Source organism: Apodemus sylvaticus, chromosome 19 (assembly GCF_947179515.1).
Source record: "Apodemus sylvaticus chromosome 19, mApoSyl1.1, whole genome shotgun sequence".
NCBI lineage: Eukaryota > Metazoa > Chordata > Mammalia > Rodentia > Muridae > Apodemus > Apodemus sylvaticus.
This window is the reverse complement of record NC_067490.1, coordinates 56,105,918-56,123,423: the sequence shown is the minus strand read 5'-3', so window position 1 is coordinate 56,123,423 and position 17,506 is coordinate 56,105,918.

Below are 17,506 nucleotides of genomic sequence, written 5' to 3'. Positions count from 1 at the left end.
TACAACTTATTCACACAAGTAGAATGCATACTCTATCCATCTCCTGAGGGCCGTCTGTCTTCCAGGTCACTTCACCCACAGAAAGGTAGAGACAGGATAAGCAGGTTTGTTATGCCTCAAACCCACTGGGGATTGATGTTCTCCATGTGCTAACAGTGTCCTATTATTGTTGTTGTTATTATCATTATTATATTATTTTATTTCTTGATTTATAATCTAGCCTTGGCTTGCACCCCAGCCCCCCAGTTATAGAAAAGAACTGCAGGGACAAAAATGGAGAAGGGGCTACTAGTGTTTTTTAAGACAATGGCGTGGCCGGGCAGTGGTGGTGCACGCCTTTAATACCAGCACATGGGAGGCATAGGCAGGAGGATTTCTGAGTTTGGGGCCAGCCTGGTCTACAGAGTGAGTTCCAGGACATCCAGGGCAACAGAGAGAAACCCTGTCTCAAAAAATCAAAATCCCCCACCAAAAAAAAAAAAAAAAAAGACAATGGCATGATTTTTGCAATGAAGTCCTCTATGGAGGGAATTCATTCTGCATCTTCTGGTTCATTGACTCTGGATACAGCTCCATGTCAAAACTGTTTCCTCAGCATTGTAGCTCTGACTCAGCACCTCAGGACTGTTTTGTTACACAAGCACATGCATAATGTGTTTTAGGTTGTGTTGTCCAGATGATGCCAGCCTATAGAGCAAACTCATTTACTATTCATATACGATTGAGTACTGTGCTTTCTGTTGTGTATCCTACCTCAAAATTGGACACCTTAGAGGCAAAATAGATTGTCCAACAGATTAGAGCCCTTGCTATGCTTTTAGAGCACTAGGATTCGTTCCTGCTACCAACCTGTAGGCTCTTATCCTTCCAGCTCTGTGGAACTCAACATTTATTCAGTCCTATTCCCACATCTGAAATCCTGTGTGTGTAGTGAATATAAGTTCATGCAGGCAAAACATACACATTACACATAGAGATACAGACCTGTGGGATGCAGCTCAGATACCATTCCCAGCACAGCTACTACCACCCTAACATTCCCACATCAAGCACCTAACAATCTATAAAGTAAAAGGAAAACTCATCCTGATGTGCAGAATAGTTCTCCATCCTTCCTCACCTGAGCAACTTTTTCACGTGGTGTCTTTGAAAGCAGACACTGTTTACCTGTGTTCTCCTGCATTTCTTTAAGGGGGTTATTTACTTATTTATTTATTTTATTTATTTATTAATTTATTTCTGGCAAAGTCTCTCATACATGACTTTCCACGAACTCCACAAAGAAAGACAGACAGGACATACAAGCATTCAAAGACATTATTCTATCTAGATGCTTTTTGTTTCAATCAATTGCATTGTGGGCCTGGTCATGATAGATTCATGCTAATCCTGTGGTGAAAATGCATTCGGTCTTCTGTGATCCTAACAGTCTTTAGGACCTCTTGCAAGGTTCTAAAGTCTAAAGTCTAAAGTTCTAAAGTCTCCTCTGACAGTCAAGGCAATATCTTGAAAGCCATCCATCAAGAACATAGAGAGAAGTAGGCAGGACTCTCATGAGCAAGTAGAAGGATTTTCATGGAAGCAAGCTCCTGCCCCTTTAAATGATGGCTGCAATCCCTGCCAGGGGATTTTGTTTTTTAAAAAAAGGTTCTAGAGAAAAATCAGCCAGGACAACCAAGGACACACAGAGATAATACAAACAAATACAAAACAAAATAATTTACCCACCTACAGAACCCAGGTAAGCAGATCTCATCTGAGCAACCAGAGTGTGTGGAGTTCCAGGCCCCTTCTAAGTCAAGCATCTCTGAACTGTCAAACCCCAGAGGCTGCTGTTGCAGAGGGAGTGGCCATGTCCACATCCTATCTGACAACTGACCTAGGCTGTTTCACTCCTGTAGACATGGAACTCACGTGTGTCCTAGAGTGGGAAAGGATGATTGAAATGATGGTGGCTTAAAGGAAGTGTTTTGTTCTTGCCTGGACCTGATATCCTGTCATCTCTTTGTAGCCAGTTCCTAAGTTCTGAAGTCAAATTGTTCCTTTCTTGTAGATGTAACCTTCAGAACCCACAGATCCCCACAACCCAAACCCCTGCTACTTTTACCCACACTTCCACTCTGTCCTTTACTGGGAAATAAGATAAGAAATCCTAGTGGATGAGCCAATCTTTTGTTGCTACAAAGCATGTCAGTGTCCACATCCCTCCCCTAATGAAACTCTAAAACTTTAAAATTGAGAAATTTCATTGAAAATTATACAGATAAAATAGTCGGCCTAAAATCATTTCTAAATTAATTGCCAAATTAAGTACAAATATTTTGTAATAAAATAGAAGATTTACATGGAAAATATGACAAAATTGAAGAAGTATAAAGAATTTTTTTTAAATTTAAGATAATCATGGAAAATTATACAGATAAAATTGCAGGCACATAAATATTTCTTAATCAATCAAGAGTCAAATTATAAATATTACTGACACAACTAGAGATTTACATGGAAAATAGTTCTGATCAAATAGAAGAAATATATAGACATCACATTAAAAATCACAATTTTCACAGAAAACTATACAAATAAAATGGCAGGCATAGAAACATTTCCAAATTAATTTGAAGAGGAATTATTAACATTTTTGATAAAATTGAATATTTACATGGCATATATTTTTGATAAAAGTGAAAAAATAAATATAAAAACATGTTAAAAGTGACAATTTTCATGCAAAATTATACAGATTATTTGGTAGACATAAAATATATGGCTAAATTAACTGAAAAATGAAGTAGGAATGTTTTGTGATAAAAAAAGAAGATTTACATGGAAAATTTGACACAATTGAAGAAATTAATAGAAAATCATATTTAAATCTAAAATTTTCATGAAAAATTATACACATAAAATTGTAGACATAAAACATTACTAAATTAACTGAAAGTGGAATTAGAAATATTTTGTGTCAAAACTAAAGATTTACATGGATATTATTCTGGAAAAAATTGAAGAAAATATAGGAAATAGTGTTAAGTTTTGCGATTTTCTTGAACAATAATACAGATCAATTGGATGATATAAACTATTCTAAGTTAATTGATAGCAAATTATAAACATTTTCTGATAAACTTGAAAATGCAAAGGGAAGCATTTCTGATAAACTGAAGAAATATAGAGAACAATATTGAAATTTAAGATTATAATGGAAAATAATATAGATCAATTGGTTGATATCTGGACAATAATTGAGGAAGAAAGTATAAATATTTTCTGATAGATTTGAAGAAACATGAAAAATAAAAGTGATGAAAAACACAGGAAAACATGTTAAAAATTGAAGCTTATCATAGAAAATTATACAATTATATTTGTACTCATAAAATATTTCTAAATTAACTAAAAGTGTAATTATAAATATTTCCTGACACAATTAGAGATTTACGTGGAAAACATTTCTGACAAAATTAAAGAAATATATAGAAAGATACATTAAATTTCACAACTTTCAGGGAAAATTATGCAAATAAATGGTAGACATAAAAACATTGCTTATATAATTGAAAGGGGAAGTAAAGCGTTTTCTCATAAAGCTAAAGATACATAGATAATATTTTTAATAAATTGAAAAAACATAGAAATACATGTTAAAATGGATGTTTTTCATTGAAATTTTTTCAGATAAAATGGTAGGCATAAAAACTTTTCTAAATTAATTGGAAATGAAGTAGAAATATTTTGTGAAAAAATAGATTATTTATGTAGAAAGTATGCTTGGTAAACTAGAAAAAGGTATTAAATTTGACGATTTTCATGGAAAATAATATCAATAAATTGTTTGACATCAAAAACATTTCTAACTTAATTGAAAGTGGAATTATAAGCATTTTCTGATAAAATTAAGATTATTATGCAAAATAATATGGATATATTGGTTGAATTGAAAATATTTCCAAATTAATTGAAGGAGGAAATATACATTTTTTGATAAAATGGATGATTTAAGTGGAAAATATTTCAGATAAAATTGAAGAAATGCACAGAAAAACTGATGATTTTCATGGCACATTATTCAGATAAAATGGTATACATAAAATCATGGCTAAAATAATAGAAAAGTTACATCAAAAATATTTATGAAAACTGAAGAAAAATTGAAGAAATATCAGGAAAAATTAAAATTGAAGATTATCATGGAATATCATACAGATAAAATGGTAGGCATAAAAATATTTCTAAATTAATTGAAAGTAGATTTATAAGTATTTACTGACACTATTACAGAATTAGATGGAAATAAAATCAGAAAAAAATGAAATACATCGAAAAACAAATTAAAATACACTATTGTCTCGGGAAATTATACAGATAAAATGGTATACATAAAAAAACGTTGCTAAATTAGTTGATAAATGAAGTAGAATCACTTTATTATACAATTGAAGATTTATCTAGAAAATACTTATGATAAGTTGAAGACATTTATAGGAAAACATGTTAAAATAGAAGAATATCATAGAAAATTATACAGATAAAATGAAAGGCATAAAAATATTTCTAAATTAATTGAAAGTGGAATTGTAAATATTAACTGACACAGGTAGAGATTTACATGGAAAATATTTCAGATAAATTTGATGAAATAGATCAAAAACACGTTAAAATTTCTGAATTCAAGGAAAAGTATACATATAAAATGGTAAAAATAAAAATCATTGCTAAATTAATTCAAAAAAGAAAAAAATTATGATAAATTTAAAGATTTTCATGAAAAATTATGCAGATTAAATTGTAGACAAAAAGCATTAGTAAATTGATTGAAAGTGAAATAATAAACATTTTATATCAAAATGCAACATTTCCATGGAGAGTGTGTCTGATAAAATGGAAGAAATATGTAGAAAATCCTGTTAAAATTGTCAATTTTCTTGGAAAATTATACTGATAAAAATGTAGGCATAAATATTTTACTAAATTAATTGAAAAAGAAAGAAAAATCATTATATGAAAAAATTGAAGGTTAACAAGGAAAGTATTTTTAAGTGTTAAAAGTGACCATTTTCATGGATAATAATAGCGAAAAATTTGTTTATTTAAAACACATTTCTAAATAATTTGAAGGAGGAAGGACACACATTTTCTGATAAAATGAAAGGTACATGTAAAATAATTCTGATAAAATTGAAGAAATATCCTGAGAAAATGTTTTAAAATTGACAATTTGAAATTATTTCTACTTACCACTGCCGTGTAGTTTAGTTTTTTCTCTATATTTCTTTAATTTAATCAGAAATATTTTCCATGGAACTATTCAATTTTACCAGAAAACTTCTACTTACCAATCAATTAATTTAGAAATCGTTAATATGTCTTTAATTTCATGTGTATTATTTTCCAGGACCAGCAGTCTCAAGTAAACTGGAACGCCTAGATCTCTCAGACACTGGAACATCAACCAGGCAGTACATGCCAGCTGATATGAGGCCCACAACACATATACAGCAGAGGACTAACAGGTCTGACTCAGTCAGAGAAGGCACACCTATTCCTCAAGAGACTGGAGGCCCCAGGAAGTGGGGAGGTTTGGTAGGGTGAGGGATGTGGGTGGGGTGGCGCCACCTTGTGGAGAAGGGGAGAAGTTATTGGATGTGGAACAGTCAGCAGGTAGGCCGCGAGGGGAAATAAAATCTGGCCTATAAAACAAAGGATTAAAGTAAGAAAATTAAAACAGGAAAAAAGAGAAACATTATTTCAATTGGACTGAATCTTGGGATATGTGCAGAGAGTGAAGATGTGCTTCCATCGTGTTGTTTATTTTTCTCTATGAAATGCATTTTTGGAAAGCAATTATAGGTTAATGTTTTTATGTGCCTGGGCATTCAGTTCAACTGTGCAGAGAATGTACTGCCCATTCTGAACATCTGAGTTCTGTTCCTCTATCCATGTCAGGTTTTTCAGAGCTGTCTCTGTGTCTAACTGAAGGGTCAATGAATGCCTCTCACTTGCAGCTACACTTGTATGCACTTACAAGCACCTGTGTACCTATAGCACACACATACACATAAGTAAAATAATATAAACATTTTGTTGAAATTTTGTTAAATTTATTGTTCTAAATGGGTTGATTATGACTCATTTTATTAGAAATAATTTTATAATTCATTTCATAATAATTTTGAGCAAGTATTATGTGAAAATGTATGGATTTCAGCAGACACCTCCTAGGGTTATGTAATCTCACTTATTATATAATCCTGGTGATGGGTTCACTTTATCATATTTAGTGTTAATGGATATAGCTGCTTAGCCATGGCTGGCCACAGGTGTCCTTTAAAGACATTGATTTCTTTTTAAATGATTACAAGCTAAATCTACCAATCTCCCTTTTTTATGTAGGGAGCAATTTTTGTAAACAAATAATCTTTTGAGTACTACTGGTTCTGTAGTTGACAACATAATTTTAATAATTTTGACTAACTGTGCAATAACATTTTACCTCATAACATTGCAGCAACTGTATGTGTATTAAAATATAAAATATAAGATTCTTCACATTCTATAAATCATGAGTCAAAAATTATCCACAAATTCATAGATATAAAATCATGTGAATTTTTAAAATGTGGGATCTAGCTCATGAATAACATCTTTAGTCATTTCGTTATCAGTTTATTTTTAATGTTACAAGTAATCATTTGTCCTCTTCATTAATCACACAGAGACATTGAATCTTGAATACCACCATCCAACTACTACAGTCCAGTTGACCTGTTGCCAATTTCCCTTCTCTACCATCTCCTGCACTTATATGGTGACTAGAAAATATTTAGGGACACAAAATTAAATATGAAAAAAATAAGTAAATGTTACTAAAATTCAAGGTTGGAATATAAATGTAATTTCAGAGGAGATCAGTTATTATAATAAAGTTGTGTAGACTTCCTTTAAACTCCAGTTTGAATATATATATATATATATATATATATATATATATATATATATATATATATATATATATATATATATATATATTTCTTTTTGAAGTGACATCTTCCGTGAATTTTCAATGAATACAATGTGGATGTTACTGAAGAATGGGTCTTAAAGGGACATTGTTAATGATCATATTTGCATATTTGCATGAAGACTTACTTAGAGAAGTGATAATATTTGTTAATGTTGATGCATTTTAGATCCATTCTTCATCCCATTATGAGGACAGAGTTGATGAATGTTATGGATTTAATACAATCACAAACACTCAAATGTCTTTTTGGGAATATCACTGTCTTGGGAGCAGGTGGCTCCCATTCCATCCTCCCAGAATTTTCTGAGTTAAGGACCTCAGTCAGAACTGCACACCAAGGGCATGCTCTGAGAAAAAAAAATAGCTACATGCCTATATCAGTAGTTTTAACAATCTCTTCCATACTTACATTATAATAGCATGTTCACATATCTACAATCTTCTTTGTTTCATTCTGTATATTTTAATTCTTCAGTCTTTATTATTTTAACTTATGTTGTTATCCCCCCTCCTTGTTTTACCCCTGACACTTCCTCTTCTCATACCACCTCTCCCATCTCCAAGAGGATATCCACACCTCACAACTCTCAGACCTTAACCATTCCTGGGTCCTAACAATTCTCAGGGGGTCAATGTGTCTTCTCCTTCTGACGCCAAACCAGGCCATCCTATACCATATATGTGAGGGCCTCATGTCAGCTGGTTTATGCTGCGTGGTTAGTGGTATAATGTGAGAGAGATCTTGGCTATCTGGGGTGTTTGAGATTGTTGGTCTTCCTATGGGTCACCCTATTCGTCAGCCTATTCCAGCTATTCCATAATTCAACCACTGGGTTCCACAGCTTCTATCCATTGTTCAATATAATATTTTGAACTTGTGAGAAGAAAAAGACATTTTCTGCCTCAGACTACTGGCCAATAAATTGAAGACTAGGTGAAAAAATAGGCAGTGCACTATCATATATGTGGTCCTACTGGAAGTAAGAAAATGTGATCTGATTTCACCTTTGTAAATTATTTAGTTAATTTGTTTATTTGACTTGATAGATGGTTTCTACTTATAGACATGTCTGTTCTGGAACTCACTTCCTATATAAGGGCATAGATTCAACTGCCTTATCAAATTTTATTAGAAGTTATAAGGGGGGAAATATCCGCAAAAGCAATATGATGAATGAATTTGTAATAAGGATTTGAGAATTTTATTTCTTCCAGAGTAAACAAAGCAAGTAAAGGGGTAAAGATTTTATGGAGAATGTACACAAGATTGTCAGATATGATACTTCTAGTCATCAATAGAGGAGCCAGTGAGAGTGATTTCAAAAGTAGATACATGCACTATAATCCAATAGTTCCTGAATTATTTATTCAAAAATATGATTTCTCCCTGACATTTTGGATAGAATTTCTGTCTGGTCTTATTAAAATGATGTAGATCCTGAGTACAAAGATGCATCCAAGCAGCCCTGCACTGGATGCTAAGATGGAGAAGATCTCCACAGCAACCATGACCTTGCCTTTGGTGCTATAGTAGACAGGGAGGAAGGTGACCCAGACACTGCAGAACACTAGCAGGCTGAAGGTCAAGTACTTGGCTTCATTGAATGTGTCAGGCAGATTCCTTGCAAAGAAAGCAACAGTGAAGCTTCCAAGTGCCAGGCAGGCCAAGTATCCAAGGACACAGTAGAATGAAGTAACTGAGACCTTGTTGCACACAATGATGATGTGGCCATGCTCAGAGTGTTCATCAATATCAACAAAGGGAGGAGAAACTGCTAGCCTTATTGCACACAGAATACATTGGAATAGGGATCATATGGGAATAATGTAGTTGGATGTTCCAGATACAAGGAATTTTCTCAACCTTCTTCCGGGGTCTGTGACTTTGAAAGCCAGAACCACAGTGACTGTTTTGGCCAGAACTATGGAAACAGCCACCGTGAACACAATTCCAAATGTAATTTGCCCCAAGATACACGTTGCTTTTTTAGGATGGCCAATGAAGGAAAAGGAGCACAGAAAACAGAACATGAGGGAAATGAGTAATATGGAGCTGAGGATTCTGTTATTGGCCCTCACAATAGGAATGTCATGGTGCTTGACAAAGACACAGAGTACCACAGCTGTGAATGCAGAGAAACAGAAGGCTATTAATGCAAGAGCCATACACAAGGGGTCTTCATAGCTTGGAAACATTACACATTTGTAAACACTTTTGTTGTGTTCCGTGTTGGCATACTGTTATTTTGTCCTATCACAATGTTCCACTGTCCCATCACAGTGTCCCACTGTCCAATCACAGTGCCCCACTGTCTCATCCCAATGTCCCACTCTCTGATCATAGTGCCCCACTATCCCATCACAATGCCCCACTGTCCCATCACAGTGCCCCACTGTCCCATCACAATTTCCCACTGTCCGATCACAATGACACATTGTCACATCATAATGCCCCATTGTCCCATCACAATGACACATTGTCACATCATAATGCCCCATTGTCCCATCACGATGTCTCACTTGTCCATCACAATTCCCCATTGTCCCATCACAATGCCCCACTCTCCCATCACAATGCCCCATTGTCCCATCACAGTGTCCTATTGTACCATCACAATGCCCCATTGTACCACACAGGGCCCCACTGTCCCATCACAGTGCCCCACTGTCCCATCACAGTGCCCCACTGTCCCATCACAATGCCCCACTCTCCCATCACAATACCCCACTGTCCCATCACAGTGCCCCACTGTCCCATCACAATGCCCCACTCTCCCATCACAATACCCCACTGTCCCATCACAGTGCCCCACTGTCCCATCACAATGCCCCACTGTCCCATCACAGTGCCCCACTGTCCCATCACAGTGCCCCACTGTCCCATCACAGTGCCCCACTGTCCCATCACAATGCTTTTATTAGTCAGGGTTCTTCTGAGTCACAGAACACATGGGGAGTCTCTATATATTTAGGGAGTTTCTTGAGCACTCACAGTCTGCAGTCCAACTCCCCAACCATGGTCAGAAGTAGCTCTAGATGGACGTCCAAGGATCTAGCAGTTTCTCAGTCCCATGATGCAAGCAGGCAGAAAAGAGTGTCTGCCTCCTTCCAATGTCCTTATGTAGGTCTCCAGGAGAGGGTGTGGCCCAGATTTAAGGCTGTCAGTCTCCAGGAGAGGGAGTGCCAAGATTAAAGTCTGTCAGTCTCCAGCAGGGGGCTTGGACTAGATTTAAGGCTGTCAGTCTCCAGCAGGAGGCGTGGCCCAGATTAAAGGCTGTCAGTCTCCAGTAGGGGGCGTGGCCCAGATTAAAGGCTGTCAGTCTCCAGCAGGGGGCGTGGCCCAGATTAAAGCCATGTGCTACTGTGACTTTAATTCCAAATGATCTTAAACTCAGAGATCTCCTTGTCTTAATCTTCTGGAATTCACAGAAACTATGCTTCAAAATCTCCATGCCAAGATCCAGGTCAGAAACTTGTATCTCTGAGCCTCCAGATTCAGATCACAGGAGAACTAATTCTGGATTAATTTTGAGATTGTAATTAGGATTCTTAACATTCAGGCTAAAAATTTGTCTTTTCCATGAAAAAGTGAAATTTATAACTATACGGTCATGTAGGGCTTCACAGCTATAAACTTCCCATGCAAGGAAGGACTCTAGAGACCAGGCTAGAGATCACTGTCCATGCTCAGGCTTGGTGGTCATTATCTCTCTCCAGAAAACACAAATCTCCTGGATAATATGAGCTGTGATCTGCAAAGATTAATGGGGTGTTGTTAGATTTGTGACATTTAGACCACACTTGGAGGCAGTCAGGTGGGTCCTGGCTCCCAAGGGTGACTCCCCTAAGCGGGCCCAGCAGAATCCCGGAGGGCCTCTCTCAGTCCCACCTCACCAGGCAAGCCACTGGCTGCCCTCCTCCCAGGCTGTCCCCGGCGGCTCCCAGCCAAAGCCTGCTGAGGTCTTGAGAAAGCGCAGCGAGGAGTTTAATAAAGCTCGGGAGGCTCGCACCTAGAAACTTCTCCTGGCTTCTGGGCTGGGAGCCTTCTATTTATTTGCTGCTGGGGGCTGGGGGAGGGTCTTGCAAGTGCCTCTGGTCACCGGAGTATTGGAAGGTGATGAACCCGCCCCTGAGAATCCGCTGAGATGAACCCGCTGAGAGAACAACTGGGCTCAGGGAGCGGGTGGGGAGCTGGGAGTGGCCTTGGCCTCCGAATCCAGGCAGCCTGTCAGGCACTCCTCCTCCTCCTCCTCCTCCTCCTCCTCCTCCTCCTCCTCCTCCTCCTGCTCCTGCTCCTGCTCCTCCTCCTCCTCCTCCTCCTCCTCCTCCTTCTCCTCCTCCTCATGCTCCTGCTCCTGCTCCTCCTCCTCCTCCTCCTGCTCCTCCTGCTCCTGCTCTGCTCCGCCCCGCCCTCCCTCTGCCTCCCGCAGAGTCCACTCCAGGCACCAGTGCCCCACAGGGCACTAAAGCCAGACTATTAATAACCCTCTGCCTGGCTGAGGGCTCAGGTCACACTCTGGAAATACCATCCTCAGAGCGTGTTCTGTCTTGCCTCCCGCTGTAGGGACTCGCAGAAGAGAGACAAGCCTCTCATTGGATTGAGAAGCACACAGAATCCCACTTACAGTAGGGCCCAAATCTTACAGCCTCAGACTTCTGAGAATGATTTTGTTAAAAATGGCAGTTGAAGTTATGAAGAGAGGGACGTTGCCAGGCAGAATCTATTGGGATAGGTAGGACTTGGGGTAAGAAAACAGGTCGGGCACAACTCCCAGTACAGCCTGAGCCACTGGGGATTTACAGCCTGGAGGCAGAATGGGGGTCAACGGGTGGGAAATGACCGAGGGGGATCCAGGGATCAGAGGGAAATCCAGATAAACTGATCTAACTGGATTCCTGGACGGATAGACTGGGGTGATCAGACCTTGCTTTGAAAGCCATGGGAGGACAAGCAGCCAACAGGCATGGGAGGGGTTGATCATACATGGAATGATGGGGGTTGTGGCTAAACTGACTTGTTCTAGTTAGAACTGGGTGAAGAGAAAGCACCCCTGGGCCTCCAAGGAGGAGTCTGCCTGAAGTTTGGTCAAGGGGAGCGTTTCTATGAGCGGCATGCCTGCCGTTTCTATGAGAGTTTCTATGAGAGTTTCCAAGGCATGCCTGAGCTGCCGGTTTTCCACCTATGGAATGGGGCAGGAGAGGAGCCTGCTCTGCACCTGTCATCAGGAATGCATGACGTTATAAACTTCGCAGGGGAGTCTGTGCTTTCAAGCTTTCAACTTTCAGTTTATCGGTTGCATGTTTGCTCTTAAGTGCTTCATAAACATTAGCCGGTGGAACCCTGCCCCTCCGCGCACGGATAGCCGTGAGCCCTACGACTGTCTCATTCAGCAGGAGAGTTAACAGAAGTCATCAGACAACTTTTTCTTTGCATTGACTGCCTTTTACATTCCGGAAAGCTTTTCACCACAGAGCTAGCTGCACCTCTAATCCTCTTCCTTCTGTAAAAGCATTTAACGTGATGGATTCACAAATAAAAACATCACACAGTGGGTTGAACTCGAACACCTGCCCGGTCCCAAATGCTGTCTAGCTCTGCGAACCCCTGTACACAGAACAGCCACGCCCTGGAGCCCCCACTTTGTGAGCCCCGTACACAGAACAACAGCACCCTGGAGCCCCACCCCCTTTGTGAACCCCGTACAACAGAACAGCCATGTTGGAGCGTTCCTATGCGCTTTACACTTTAACTATCAATCACATCTTTATTTACAGATCCACCACACAGAACCAAACAGCAAAAATCTGTGATGGGATGGAAACTAGGAAAAAAGATGTTTTCTAATGTCTTTTATGACTTGTGTCCGTTGCCTACGCTCTGTCCTTCCTCATTACCTAATATGGCCCTCCCTTGATGTTCTTTCTAAATAGTACTATGTTGTCCAACTACGCTATTCCTCATGAGGGAATCCTAATCTATAATTGTGTGTGTGTGTGTGTGTGTGTGTGTGTGTGTGTGTGTTTGTACACATGTGTTGATATATGTATGATGTGTGTGTGTTTGTACACATGTGTTGATGTATGTATGATGTGAGTGTGTGTGTGTGTGTGATGAATGATGTGTGTGTAAGTGGGTTTATGTAAGCAAGTAAACAGTCTCTTTTATTTCTGTATTTATTTTCAAATAGCACCTCATGAATCTTTCTAGACTGACCTTGATCTCACTCTCAGCTTAGGCTGGCCTTGAACTTTCGAGTTCCCCGTTTCAGCCTCCTGTGCAGGCTGGACGACAGACCAGCAGCACCAGGCTGGGTTTATATCTTTATTCTGAATAATAACAAATATCTAGATGCACTGTTCTCCAGGTGGGATATATTTGAAAGCCCAGCTCCAGGAAGAGCCATTTCTAGAAACTTCTGTTCCTCCATCTTGCTAGGAAAATGAATTCAGAATATTTTAACTTACAGGTGCCTTGGGCCTGGGGTTCCAATCATCAGCAGGTGGATAGCTTGGGACTTGCCATTTTCCCTTTGAGAGTATTGGAGTCCCAATGCTGCTTTCTTTACGGGAACTTTGAGTCCCAGTTGAGAAACCATTTTGATAGAAAGCCGTCCTCATAGGAGGTACTTTATTCAAAATAACAATTACTGAGAGGGATTGCTCCTGTGTGTCTTTTCACTGTGGCAAGCTGCAGGCATGGCAGGAAATGTTCGCAGCCGTCTTTGTTAGGTAGTGTCAACCCATTTTGCAGATGAGGAAATTGGTGGCCTGTGCACACAGATGTCCTGTGCCAGGAACCCTGGTGGAAAAGCTAATTGTTTGAATCTTAGATCTGTACTGAGTGGGTGGGCTGAGACCCTTGGCTTTTGTTCCGGTAGAGAGAGGGTCCCACTATCCTAACTTGACTGTCCCCCCAGTACCTGGGTGGCCTCAATAAGACACAGAATGAGCTCATCATGCCAGAAGACCTAAGCTGACGTCACGGCTGGGAACAGGCTGCAGCTGGGAGGGGCAGAGTGAGCCTGCAGCTAATTATGCGGGGAGTCACCCTGTGTGATGGACCATGCCGGTGCAGAGGCGAGGCTCTACGATGGGTGGGATGGGGGCAGCACTGTCTCTGGCTGAGTGCCTGTGGATTTGGGCGGGCTTTGCGTTGTGTGTTTAATGTGCCGCTGGGCTGTATTGATTTATGGGTGAGTCTGTTCCGAGGATGTGCTCTAAGAGGCCTTCTTCTTCTTCTTCTTCTTCTTCTTCTTCTTCTTCTTCTTCTTCTTCTTCTTCTTCTTCTTCTTCTTCTTCTTCTTCTTCTTCTTCTTCCTTTTCCTCCTCCTCCTCCTCCTCCTCCTCCTCCTTGCCTAACTCTGTGTGACCTTCAGTGGCAGAGCTGGGATTCCAGCCTAGGCCATTGGCTCTGACCCAGCTGTCATGCTCTCTGAAATAAGAGTCGCAGTTCGTGTTTGCGCAGCACTGACCACATACCAAGCCCTAGTTTCCTGTCCCTGTGTGTGGGTCTTTCTATGTGGCTCAGATTGGGTGGGAATTTGATATCTTCCCGCCTTAGCCTTCTTATTTGCTGGGGTTACCGCTCCTGCTCACAACATCCACCTTCATATTTATTCAACATAGTCCAGAGAGGTGAAGACACCTCCTCTAGGTCACACAGCCAATGGGATGTAGACTGCTCACAATAACCATGAAGGGAAAATATCACCCAGGCCTAGTGCTCCTCTGCACCACCTGGCATGGCATGCTTTTCTGGAATCTTACTGCATCCTGGGTCAGGTCAGCTTTCTGCCTGAGGATATTGAGAAGCGAGGCAGCTGCTAAGCCTGGTGACTGAGATGTAAGATGACTTGTGGGAAAAGCGGTCAGTAGACACCTTAGGCCATCACTGACCAGCCAAAAACATGGGGTCAGACTCAGAGAGGCTTTGGAGAGGGAGGAAGCCTGGGCTGGTTCTTCCAGAAAAGGAGAAACTCTGGATGTGTGTGTGTGAAAATGTGTGCACATGTGTATGAATGTGTGAGTGTGTGTATGTGTGTGTGCACATGTGTATGAATGTGTGAGTGCGTGTATGAGTGTATATATGTGTAAGTGTATAAATATGTGTACGTGTGTGCCTATGAGTGTGTGTTTTGTGTGTATATGTGTGTGAGTGTATTTATGTGTGTGAGTGTATATTTATATGTGTGTGTGTGTGTATGTGTGAATGTAGAAACGTGAACATGTGTGTATATGAATGTGAGTTTTTGTGTGTGTATGTGTATATGAGTGTTTTTATGTGTTCATATACATGTGTGAGTATATAAATGTTTATTTTTGTGTGAGTGTATATGTGTGTATGTGAGTGTGTCTTTATGTACATATACATGTGTGTGACTGTGTATGTGTATATAAATGTATGTGTATATAAATGCATATAAATGTGTGTTAAATGTGTGTACATGTGTGAGTGTGTATATGAGTGTGTTTTTGTGTGAGTATGTATGTATGTATAAGTGTATTTTTATATGTATATATATGTTTGTGACTGTGTAAATGTAAGTGTATGAATGTATGTGCATGTACATATGGACATATGTGTGGAGTGTATAAATGTGTGTGTACACATGTGAGTGTGTGCATTAGGATGCTAGATCCCAGGACCCAGAGCAAACATTGTCTCACCTGCCTGCCAGCTACTTAAAACTTTCACACGGGAAATACCACAGTTAATCTTCCAAAGAGACAGTTGAGGGAGAAGGTGACATCATCCTGCATTCCAGATCTGGACCCCACCCCCACCCCCCAACCCGCCCTCCCCCCCCCCCCGAGGCAAAAACAGGGGCTGTAGTCACACAGGCATTGACAAGGTAATTGTCTGACATCTTCCCATTCCTTAATCCCAGCACTATCATCAAAGACTGTGGGAAAGTCTCTCAAAGGCCAGGTTTCCAGTGAGCATTTTCCCTCTTGCTCCAGCACAGCCCTGGGGCTCAGGACTCTCTGGGGAAGCGGGGGTTGGGGTGGGGGCTCCTGGGGCGCTCCACCTTCACTGACACTCCAGGTCCAGGGCGACCTGTGTCTCTATCTTCCCTCTCTTCACTTTCCCAGAAGCCTTAAAGACGACACTAATAGAATCTGCAGCCTGCCGCACCTCAGGCATATAAGCACCATGCTTGGGTGTCCCTTCCATCTGGGTTCTTGATGGTAACATGCCGGGGCACAGCAGAGCCTGTGTGAGCAGCGGATGCTCTCTGGGTTTGGTTTGCCCCACCCTGCATAGCATGAACAAGTCATAGCACTCGGAAATATCCATAATGGGTAGAATGGAAGGGAAGGTTTCTGAGCAACCCCCATTTTACAGATGAGAAAACTAATTTGGTGGATTCTCAATCCCAGTCTATGTGAACGTCAAGCCTGGATCTCTTTGGTCTGCACAGTGAGGTCATGACGCTTGCCCACCCCATCATCATTTCGAGAATGGCCTTGGCGGGGATATTGAGACCCTATCCTTTCTGGCCTATTTCTGCTTCTTAGAAACTGAGGTGAGCAGTTTTCCCTACCTCAAGTTTGCTGCCACGCTACAGGCCCAAAGGCAAATAGTGGGCTGAAGCCTCGGAAACCTTTCTTCTTAACAGGTTGTCTCAGGCGTTTTGTCATAGTGATGAAAATCTGACTAATACAGTGCCTGGCATTGGCAACATGGATGATGGTTAAGAGGACCGTGGTCGATGGACCTGATGGACCTACAGAGGAACCAATCAGGAACTCGATTTGACTTTGTCCTGAGTTGGCTTAAGAGCCAGAAAATGTTTGGAAACGAAGGAGACCGCAGCCCCATCACTGACACACTGGGGAGTATGTATTATGGGAGTCCCACTCCCAGGAAGCCAGCAGAGGGAGTTTGCAGTGGTTCTGGTAGCAGGTTGAGCTGCAGATAAAGGAACCGGATGTGTATAGAGTCACTGGAAGGATCCCAGGGTTGAGAAAGAGCCATCATACAAAGGACTTGGATTTTAAACCTTGCTACTGGGAGAGTGGTGAGCTACAAATAAGGAGAACCCACTAGAAAGGGAAGAAGGGGTGTGGCCTTCTGGTGAGGAGGGGGCGTGGCCTGCTCTGGTGAGGGGGCGTGGTCTACTCTGTTTCTCAATCATTCCTTTCTCCTCAGTATGCTTATGTTCAAACATCTAGCCTAAAGGGTAGAAATGGAGATGGGGGAAGGGAGAAACCCTGGCTCTCCTGAGTCTCCAGAAGCAATCAAACTGCTAATTAAAATGGCTGCCAGTGCCGTAAAGCTTTGTGCAGGCCACAAGTAAGCTCTCAGTTAGCAACCTTGTTTGATTCTCTGCTGCCAAGTTTCCCACTATCTTAGCTCTTTAGCCACAGAGGCCTCCTGCCTCTCAGACAGAAGAGTCAAGAATGCTCTCGCCTGAGACCTTTGCAGCATCTGTTCCCATTGACAGGAACAGTGTCCCCCGGGGCCTCCCGACTCATTCGGAC